Source organism: Geospiza fortis, unplaced genomic scaffold (genome assembly GCF_000277835.1).
Source record: "Geospiza fortis unplaced genomic scaffold, GeoFor_1.0 scaffold41, whole genome shotgun sequence".
NCBI classification, from domain to species: domain Eukaryota; kingdom Metazoa; phylum Chordata; class Aves; order Passeriformes; family Thraupidae; genus Geospiza; species Geospiza fortis.
The window spans coordinates 5,606,067-5,616,707 of record NW_005054299.1 but is presented as its reverse complement, the minus strand read 5'-3'; the positions used below and the strand labels follow the sequence as shown (position 1 = coordinate 5,616,707).

At 41.8% G+C, this 10,641-nt stretch overlaps 1 protein-coding gene across 2 annotated transcripts in view; it reads right to left on the bottom strand.

The window, feature by feature from the left end:
- Positions 1-10,641, bottom strand: part of PKDCC (protein kinase domain containing, cytoplasmic) — a 38,377-nt gene that overhangs the window by 21,483 nt on the left and 6,253 nt on the right. The gene's annotated exons all lie outside the window — the stretch shown is intronic.

Below are 10,641 nucleotides of genomic sequence, written 5' to 3'. Positions count from 1 at the left end.
TTCCTGCTCCCCTGCACTGCTCAGGAAAGGAGGCAGGGAAATCAGGAGGGAAGCAGAGCCCAGGAAGAAGGGAGGAGTGGGTAGAACATGTTTTTAAGATTTGGTTTTATCTTTTATTACCCTACTACGATTTGATAAGCTAAATTATTTTTTCCCCAAGTCAAGTATTTCACCCATGACATTAATTACTGAATGATTTCTCCCTCTCCTTAACTCAATCCACGAGCCTTTTAAAATATATTCTCTCTCCTCTCCAGCTGAGGAGGGGAATGAGAGAATGGCTTGCATCCAGATAGGGTCAACCCATGACAAATATATGTCAAAAAACAACAATAATAATAATTTAACATATCTATGAATGCAGAAAAACAAAACTATCTGAGGAGAGGTAATTTAACCTACACAATACCTGACTAAATAATACTGACTTTATGCTTAAAAAAATACTGTAAATAGTTGAAATTACATTTTACTGTTTGTGCCTTGAGTGGCAATGTGTATTTCAATGACACAGCACCTTGAAAAGCATCTGAAAAGCCAACATTTATCTTTTCCCAGCCAGAAATTGCCTCTCACTATACCTGATGAATTTCTGTGTACAGTATCATTAAAGCAGGGCAAATACTCCAAAATACCATCTGCCAGTAGCTTCTACAATTTAAAAGCATTTAAATGGCAATTTCAGCCATACTCCAGCTTCTTCTTTTATTTGCTTTCCAAGGATTTTTGAATGATTTCCACTTGCACAAATAATTGCACTAGAAGATTATTTAAAGACTGTGGAGGAGAGACTGTCTTGCTTTATATGGAGTGGGACAATGTCTGACAGGCTGGGGGACAGGCTTTTATGAACTCCCTGCCAAGCCCTGGCAGAGAAGATATTAAATGAGCCAGATAAGGATCTGATCACAACTTTCCAGCCAGAACAGCATGCACATGAAATAAAATTAAATGTAATCTCTGCTCCCAGTCAAATAAAGCATACAGTAAAAGGTTTGATGTGAAAATGCAGCATTGAAAAAAATGCCCTGTTGCTACTCCTCTGCCGCCTTGCCTTGAAAAATTTGATTTTTCAAACCTCTTTCAGTTTTAAAAAGCTCAGGGAAGATGACAGGGGGCTCCTCAGTGCTGAGGGCACTGCAGAGGAAGCCAGGTTCAGGCAGCCAGGACAGGGGCTGATCCCAAATCATGAGGAAAGCAGAGTGCCATGGCTGGAGGGAGTGGCTGAGGCTGCACACAGCCCCTGCGAGCAGATTCCAGCATCCAGCACATTCTTAGAGCTTGTGACCTCCCCAGGCAGAAAAGCAAAGACCAGGCTAAAGTCAGCAAATATGGGATTTGTTATGAGCCATGCTGCTAGTTTTGACTGTAGCTGTCTACATTTAAAGGAAAAAATGGTGCCAAAAATGTAAAAGAAGTAAACAATTTTTCTTTTTTGGTGTAAAAATGGTACTGTATTTCAAAACAGCTGCTTAAACACCGACATTAACCTAAACAAAAAAAAAAAAATAGCTAAAATATTTTATTTTAAAACAAGCCAAAAAGAGGATTTGTGATAGATGCCAACATGAACATTTGAAGTAGGAAAACAGACATTTGTCTTTGCTGCCACAACCATGACAAAGATACTAACAGCAATAATTTCTCCATCTAGAGCCACTCAGACCACACTCGGGCTTGTACCTTATCATCCGTGACACCACTTTCGTGCAGTTTATTGCCAGGAGTTAAATCTTAGAGGATCACACCAGCACAACTGTTTAAGCAAACCAAAAGCTGATTTAAATGAAAATATTTACTATAATATATATTATTTGCTCAGGGAAGGTTAGATTCTGCAGTCCTTACCAGCTTCTTCCCACCCCTCCTGTGTGTGGGCACACTAAGGAGATGGGCTGAAGCTTGGCAAATTTGAAAACCCTCACTTTTGAGCGTCAAAATCTAGCATCTGTTTCTGTATCATCTGCAGAATTCAGTTCTTGTCTTTAGCACAGTAATACTATCCACTGGGAAAAAAAGCCATAAGGGAAATTAGCAAGCAGTCCAGACTGGGAAATGACAGTATTGTAGTAACTGTTGGTTCACAGTAACACTGAATACAAAAAAGGTATCGGTCTCCATCGGACATTGTCAATATTTGGGAAAACAACTCTGGGAATAGAAACACAGAAGACAAACAACCATTATTCATTCCTTTTGATTATACAAACATAATATATAAATATACTTACACCAAAAAATATTGAAAAATGAGTCTCACTATCTATTTATGTGCATATGATCACAGAAGTAGAAATTCATTACAGTGCCTATTTTTGTCTATTGTATCTCAATCCATGAGTGTCAATAGTAATAACAACAAGTTAGATTTGCTCTCAGCTGGAATTTTGCCCACAATTCTTTCATTTTAGTGTCCAGTTTGTACCTCGGCAAAAGTCTTCACTGCCCAAGTATCTGACTATATCTATAAACTAACCTGAGCTCCTTATTGATTTTACTTTAATGAAACCTCTCCAGATACAGTGTTACTACATAATTATATAGAGTTATAAAAGCACAGAAGTCTGAGATATGAAGGATTTATTGGGCTGCATTTATACTTTTCCAAATGAACTCCTGAAACTGAATGCAAAAATGCACATGTAATTACATGGCCATATTTGTATGGGCAATTACCATGATTACAAACTGGGCAAGTCCCAACAGCCAGTTAAGCATCTGAAATGGTTACATTCATCCCCTCCTGATGAACCACCACCCAGCACACAGATGGTACAAAGTACAGAATATATATAGATGCAAAATATTCCCAGGCAGCAATACTGAGGCCTTCCATTTAAAAAGCTGACTTACTCAACACAAGAAACAAGTACAAGGGTACTACCCAAAACATTTTTTTAACTTCCTTTTGTTTTTGTCCAATCCATTTTAAGGTCAGAAATGAGACAGAATGGTTTGTATTCCCAGACAGTGAAGTAAGAAGCAGATAGCTGGTGCATACAAAACCAAGAAAAATAACCACACGGGGAAACTGAATATAGCTGGAAGCAAAAGATGAGCCAAAATATCTCCTCTATCTGAAATTCTATTAGGTTGGACATCATTCTCAGCGTCACAAAGTTACACTTCAGACATATTGAAGAGTGATGGTTTTCATACGCTTTTTCAGTATGGTTCCAATTAAATGAATGGAAAGAAATACAATCCCACATCTTTTTGCTATCTCGAGTCACTGCATTTAAATGCCACCCCAATAGATTTTTGTGTGGAATCTAATAGCAAACAGTCACGATACTGGGATGCCTTTCTGTCTGTTTAGAAAAATGTATGCCAGATATGAAATGTTGACCTGTTCTCACATCATGTGCTGTAATTCATTTCTTTCTAGTAGCCCTGTTTACCAAATTATTCCCTCGCTGTTTGGATTTTCTCGTTCATAAAGGCTCAGTCCTGCATTAGTCTTTCTGCACCCAAAATCCCCACTGGCTCCCAACAGCTTTTAGGTACACTGGTCATACAGGGTCGGCCCTGTGAAAGCTACATTGCATTGTAGGAGCCCGTGTCCCTACAGCTGGCCAGTTCACCTCCCTTTACAATTCCCTTTTACTACAAATTATGGGGACAGAGGTGCCCCTTTCAGAGGAGCTGGGGCAGCAGGGGAGGGCAAAAGCAGAGGTCAGCCTCTACACAAAAGCCAACAAGCTTACTGAATAAAAACACAAAAAGAAGAAGCTTATTAAGCTGTCATCAGCAGGGTAAGTCTGTGCGAACGATGAGCCCGCCTGCATTGGTGCAGACACCCCAGCTGGACTTTCCAAAAAATAAATGTCAAACTAGAACCATGGCCAAAGTGTTAAATTTCCTTTGTGGAGGTTACTCAGTCACAAACAGTAGGATCCGCCTTTTCCAAACAGGTCTCCAGCCACTTTCCCCACCTGGGGCTCTGCTGGCTCAGCTCAGCTCTGCTGCCGGGGCTGGGGCAGGACTGCTGGAGGGCAAAATGGCCCTGCACAGATCATACCATTTCCTTAAAAATTACAACACACTGTGAATATTCTTTTCTCTCAACAACCACAAAAACTGGCCATTTCCCCCTTTTTTCTTTAATGAACGTGAGATTTCTGTAAGTCCCAGAATGTGAACTTCAAGCACACTGCTACCAGCTGTAATATAAGTGACAGGCTCAACTGCATTTCACCAGAAGTAAATTTCAGAAACCTAACTCTCTTCTCTTTCAATTTGGACTGCTATTCTCTTTTAGTTTTGACTACAGTAGGACCCAGCTTCTGCCCACAATAGAAAAGTGCCATGAAACACAATCTCACATGTACAAAGAGTGACAGTAGTCAACACTTGACACAGCCTTTCTTTTCAGAAATACATGGGGACAGAGTTGCTTAATCAAAACTGGTTGTGTCGAGATTGTATTTTGTAGTGTTTTGGTGCCCAGGGGAAATAAAAAGCTCCTACTGGCCTTTCTATGAGCTATTTGCTTAAGCTGCTGTGGTTCAAAACCAGAACAGCGTATTTTAGAAGCTCTTACTACTTTATTGCTAAGTTAATATAATATTTTTAGGCAACCAGTCCTTGGATTCACCTTTCATCTTTGAAGCACTCAGACAGTACATCCCTGCAAGAGCAAAAATCCCCAGCACAGCCTGATACGGCTACGATTTACCAATACATGATTTGAGACATTTCTGTCACTTTAAGGCTTATTACTCACTTGTGTTTTAAAAATTTCCCCTCCTTGCTGATGGTACATACATCTATAAATATACATACATATACACACAAGCACATATATACACATATTTTTGTATATATGACATATATGTATATGCCTGTTCTGATATCTAACATATACACTCAATATTTGAATGTGTATTTTAAAATGTTTTATATATTTTAAAAATACATAGTAAATATTTGTATATATTGCCAATCAGCCCAAAAGCACATGCAAACCTGTAACATGCAGGGAACCTGGAAAATGCAAGGAACTCAATGCCTAAATTCACTAAAGATCAATCCAATGCCCATTTTCCTGCTATAGAATATATAAGATGATGTTTGAGAAGTAAATTGATTTTCTCCCATAGAGATCCAGCAATCAAGCCCTGCAAAGTGCTGGGTTTCACTGGGAAAAGACTCATACAGAACATTCCCAGCACCGTGCAGAACCTTTTGAGAGTGATACCCAAACTGTGTGCTGACAGCTGTGAAGTGGGATTTTGTCTACTGGATTTCAGAACCAAGAGAAAGCAGTGGGTAAATCAAATATTAAATTCTAAATTCACAATTCTGCCTAGGCTTTATTTATAAATGTATTATTATGATTAGCACTAAACTCCAGGAGAACTAAAAGGAACAAGAATCTCATTCCTGGCACTATTACTAAACATGTTACTAAACATTTTCATTAATAGAAAAATTGGAATGTAGTACTCAGGAACAGAGCACTATGTGTATTTACCCATATCTGTTGCTATATCCATAAAGGTCCACAGATATCTCCATATATTTTAGAGGTATATGTATGTATACATATCCATACATACCTGCTGCTCAGACACATATTATGTTGGCTATAATCTTATGATTTAGTAACTTTATCTCCCTTTTACTCTCCCTGCTTTCCTTATACTCTGAAGTGGAAAATTCTTCTACTAAAAACATTTACAGCACTTTGAATTTGCATTGCACTGCACAAGCTCAAGGCCCAACCCTGCAAATATTTAGTCACTCAAGCAGCCTACTCTTGTAAAGCCTTCCAGGGAAGACAAATGGATCACTCATACAACCATGATTTCAATGGAAACAGGCTGATATCACTGGAGGCATAGTTCATTATCTTGTAAATAGCCAGATCAGAAGCTCCCCTGACCTCCATTCACAGCCACAGCACTCAGTTCCACTGCACCACAACTTTAACCCTTTGTCATGACAAGATTTTGCATTACAGAACTGTCTAATAACCTCTGTGCATCACGTGTTCAGAAACGCTTGTCTTGGATTCATTATAATAAATCTATCTGTATAATTTTTCTTTCTTAGGTATGAGTCATTTTGAACTTTATCATGGCAAGCTTTAAAATAAGCTTGGAGTCTATCTGCAGCTTCATAGTCCAAGAAAAAGGCAAGTCTATCCAAACTAACTTGTTCCAAATTTGGCCTAAAACAATGTAATATACTCATGTCTGGTGTCTGTTACCCAAACTGAGCAGTTTAGCTAAGTGTGATGAAAAATAACAAGTCCTTTAAAATCAGTCAAGAGTCAATATTAACATTAGCAGAGTGCCTGTGAGAACTAGTTCTTGTCAAGTTTTTCACGGCCATCACTCAAATGAAAAATGGCAACAGAAGTTAGATGTCACGGGGCATCTACCTGAACCATCAGACAACTGTATTGACACAAAAATCCATAAAAAACCATCTTTTTAAAAGCCCAGCTTGCGTATTTGACACAGACACTTCACAAACCAGGCCTGCAGCAATTCCAAGCACAGCCTGAGCTGACGCCTGAATCCACCAACACTGTGTCCATGCAGAGAGCAGAAGGACAGAGAAGCAGAGCTATGCCAGCCCTGGTGTCCTCTTCCAGGGGTCCTCTCCTCCTCCCTGGCCAACCACCACATCCCTGCCTGCCCTTCCCAAACACAGCTGCAACTAGAGGACAGAGCATGTGCAAAAGGGCCACAATGATCCAATTCAGGGATAGGATTGGATAGGATATTTCCGCTGGTCAGTTGGAAGGGACAGGAAATTATGTAGTCCAACTTCCTGAGCATTTCAGGGATGACTAAAAGGTGCTATTGAGGGCATTGTTCAAATGCTTCCTTAACACTCTTAGGCTTGGGGCATTGCCCACCTCTCAAGGAAGCCTGCCCCAGGTGTTTGACCACCCTCCTTAGTGTCAGGTCTCAACCTTCCCCAGGGCAGCTTTGAACAATTCCCAAGTGCCTTATCACTGGATACCAGGGAGAAGAGATTTACCTAGCTATCCCACACTGAGGGCAGGGGGAATGAAAGGATAAGTTATAAAAACCATGTGTTTCCCTCTGCAATTCTGTCCTGGTCATAACTAATTCCAGGCCAGGATATTGACGGCCCAGAATGACCTCTTTCATTCATTGTTGCTCCCATGAAAAACAGCAAGCAGCAAGGGAGAACTTGATCATACCCACAGCACCCTGTGGTGACCACTGATCTCTCCACGCCACTGAGCAGAAGAAGCAGTGCTGGGCTCTCCTCAAAGAAACTGGATGAGGTTGCAAGTCATCAACTCCCATAAAGGAGGCAGAAATTCAAACCAGTCTTTTGGAGTGATTTACATGGCACATAAAACTGAGAAACAACCATAGAAATCATTCAACAAATGATTGGGATTAGTTTTATGAATGCTACTTTTAAAAGGAGGGACAATGTAGCCCTTCTAACTTATGTGATGACATGTGCCTTATGGAAAGTCATTCCTGCCAGCAGCTTTGCAAGTTCAACACCCTCTGCCATCCCAAGGAATTCAATGGGAAAAAAATACTATTTGGTGACTTCAGCATCAAGATGTGCAGCTTGCCTTCTAGGGACAGGAACAGTTAAGAGTGGGTTTGCAATTGTATCAGCTCTATGCTTCCAGCAGCTCTGGAGTTCTTGTTAACAGATCCTTTCTTCACTCTTAAAAGTGCAGGATAACATCTGGGCCTTTTGGGAAGCAGTCTCACAATAAAGAAGCACTTTGTGTAATTCTTCTTTCCTCGCCAAACCGCATCTGTCTGCTCTCCCTGCCCTTCTCCACTCCAGCCCGAGCTCCTTGGGGCTGTGGGGACATCTGTTAGCAGCAGCAGATGTCTCTGCCGAGCCATCAGTAGGTGGCACTGCCTGCTTTTTTGTCTCACCACATGAATGCCCATCCCAACACCTTCTGCCGACCACCACTAACCATCTCCAAGGGTGCCCAAGAGAGCTAAATACCTCATCTCCTTCAAGATGCACTTACAATAATGTCAAGCAATGGATTGACTGGGGCAAAGGAGCCACTCCATCACGGCTCCCCGGGCAGTGGTGGTGGCAGCAATTTCCAGAGGAAGGAGGTGACCAGCAAGAGGTGCCAATCTCCCCTGCCACAGACAAGATATGACAGGCTCATCTGTCTGGGAGCTGAGGTTCCTCTGATCCCAACACCAGTTAAACAGCCCCTATCAGCCTGGACTTGCACCACGTGGTGGCCTCATTCATCTTTAAGAAACCTGTCCCAAGAGCAGCTCAACTGAGGTAATTTAGAAAAACATCCCCAGCCTAACATGACCTTCCTAAATGCAGCCGTCCTGTATCTGGGGTGCACTGTCAGATCCCATCCACCTCCAGCCTCAAAAGTTAAATCTCATTAGGCACTTGGTTTCTAAAGATTTGATCCCCAAGACCAGGGAACCTCTGCTGCCCCATCCAAAAATTAAGAATGACAAATTCTCCATATAGACTCCCACCAGCTGCTATCAGCAAGTGCAGCACTTTCCTCCGGTCAGGAGTTCCCAGAGTCCTGATGGCCAAACTCCAGCCAGACAGGGATAAGACTGGTTGCTGGGAATCCTGCACCCCTGCCACCACAAAAGCCATTCAATGCCCACCCGCTGGCAACAGGGAAGAGGTCCCGGAGTAGCTGTTTCCACAATAGCACAATCTCCCCTTCCCCCCTGCCTTCTGTGAAAACAACAGTAGATTCCTGCAAGAAGGATGGTGGAGGAACAGACCTTCAAGACTCCATACAATCCCTATGCAAATAAGTTTGCACTGGAAATTAATTGTATATTGACTCTCTTCACACTTGGAAAGATTGTCTACTTCCACCTGGAATAAGCAAACCATATACAAAGCTTTATTATTTTAATTCTCGCATTGAAATTAAAACTGCCCTATCCCGTTAGCTATGCATATGTATAGGGAAACCATCAGGGTAAAAAAATCTCTTAATTATCACATGTAAAGAAAAGAAAATCCTGTTTATAAATGGGTATTTAAAAATATTGTTATCGGCTAGCACATCTTAAGTCTACTTGTCAGCAATAAGTGATGTATTATTTGCAGTCTATTTCAATAAACTAATTTTGCAAGAGACAAATATTGTCCCCGTAAATCATGACCATCTTTTAAAAATTAGCTACAAATACAATAGAGCTAACTGACCCAATTCATATAGAAACTGCTTTGATATTTGGATGGTGACTTTTCTAGTGCAGATGCCACATCAGTATTTCAACTACATACTTTAATTTCACACTAAAGCTAAATAAGCCAAATGAACTGGCCTCATCTGGGCAGCCAGCAAGCCATTGGTGCTGTTAGTAGCTAAGTGTCTTCCACCAGCATCAGACAAAGCCAACCCTTATCCCTGAGCTTTTGTGTGTGTTTTTAAAAAGAGAGTGGTAGCTTCTTCTTAAATGAATCATTGTGAACTCACATTGAAAGTGCTGATAAATAGTTGTCACAGAAATAAACTTGCACTTTTCCAAACGTCTGCAGTTTCAGACCTTCCCTCCCTTCTCTTCAGCAATGCAAAGACGAAGAAAGAATGGCACCACCCTTAATTCTAATACTCCAGGGCTATAATTACATTACAGTAAATCAAACATTGCCTTTGTGTCACTACAATTGCGCTCGTTGTTTGAAATTAACTGCAAATGGTTTGATTTTCTTTTCTTCCTCAAATATGGGCAGGGAGGAATTAAAGCACTCTAAATCATCTCCCCCACTAAAATGCTCAGAAAGCCAGGATTCAGACAGCAGCATTTGAACTCCGCAAGAAAAGAAATCGCAGCACGGAGTGAAAGGAAGAGACCGGGCACTGCATTCGACAGAGCGACTGCAAAGCAATTAGCGGGCCGCTAAATCCTCTGTTACAATAAATCAGTGACCCAGTTCCCCCTCTTCCCCAGTGCCCTTCATTATAAAATCAACTTTAATGAACTGCCCCTCTCTCCGCCACTCCAAAGCAAATACATTTCCACTGCAGCCTGCACCTGCCCTTTCCAGCGGCTGCCGCCCCAGGGAGCCTCGGGCAGCCCCAGACGGCGGGGGCAGGGGGGAGCGACGGCCCAGAGCTGGCCCTCCGTGCAAGTGACGGAGCAGAGCATGGAAATGAAAACAGGAAGGCAAGCTGCCTTCGCCTCAGCATTGCCTAATGTGAAACCACTCTTCCTCTTGCTAGTTTTCCGTGTTTCTTTTGCTAGACTTGATTCACCACATCTGCCAGAGCTGACACATCTGGCTCCTTCCCCGGGCGGAGGGCACGGTGGATATGTCAGCATGTTGTCTAAAGGCACTGGTACTTTCTGGAAAGAGCTCTTTTCCCCTCTATCATATATCGTACAACAATCAAGTCTTTTTAAAAGGATGGCTGAAAAAAAAAAAAAAAGCTGATTTTGACAAGAGACAGGCCAGAATGAGAACTGCTGAGACAGTAAAGAACAAGCCTGTTATCTTACAAACTACACTTCAGGCTGTCAGCTGCCAGAGATTTACAGGAAAACCCCCTTTCCTAGGACTGAACTGACACGAAACTTTATTTTCAGCAAAAGAAATTCACGAAGGCACCAGGCCCTGACCGGCGCCGGGGACACCCGGGAGGGCTCCAGCTGAGGAAGGGCG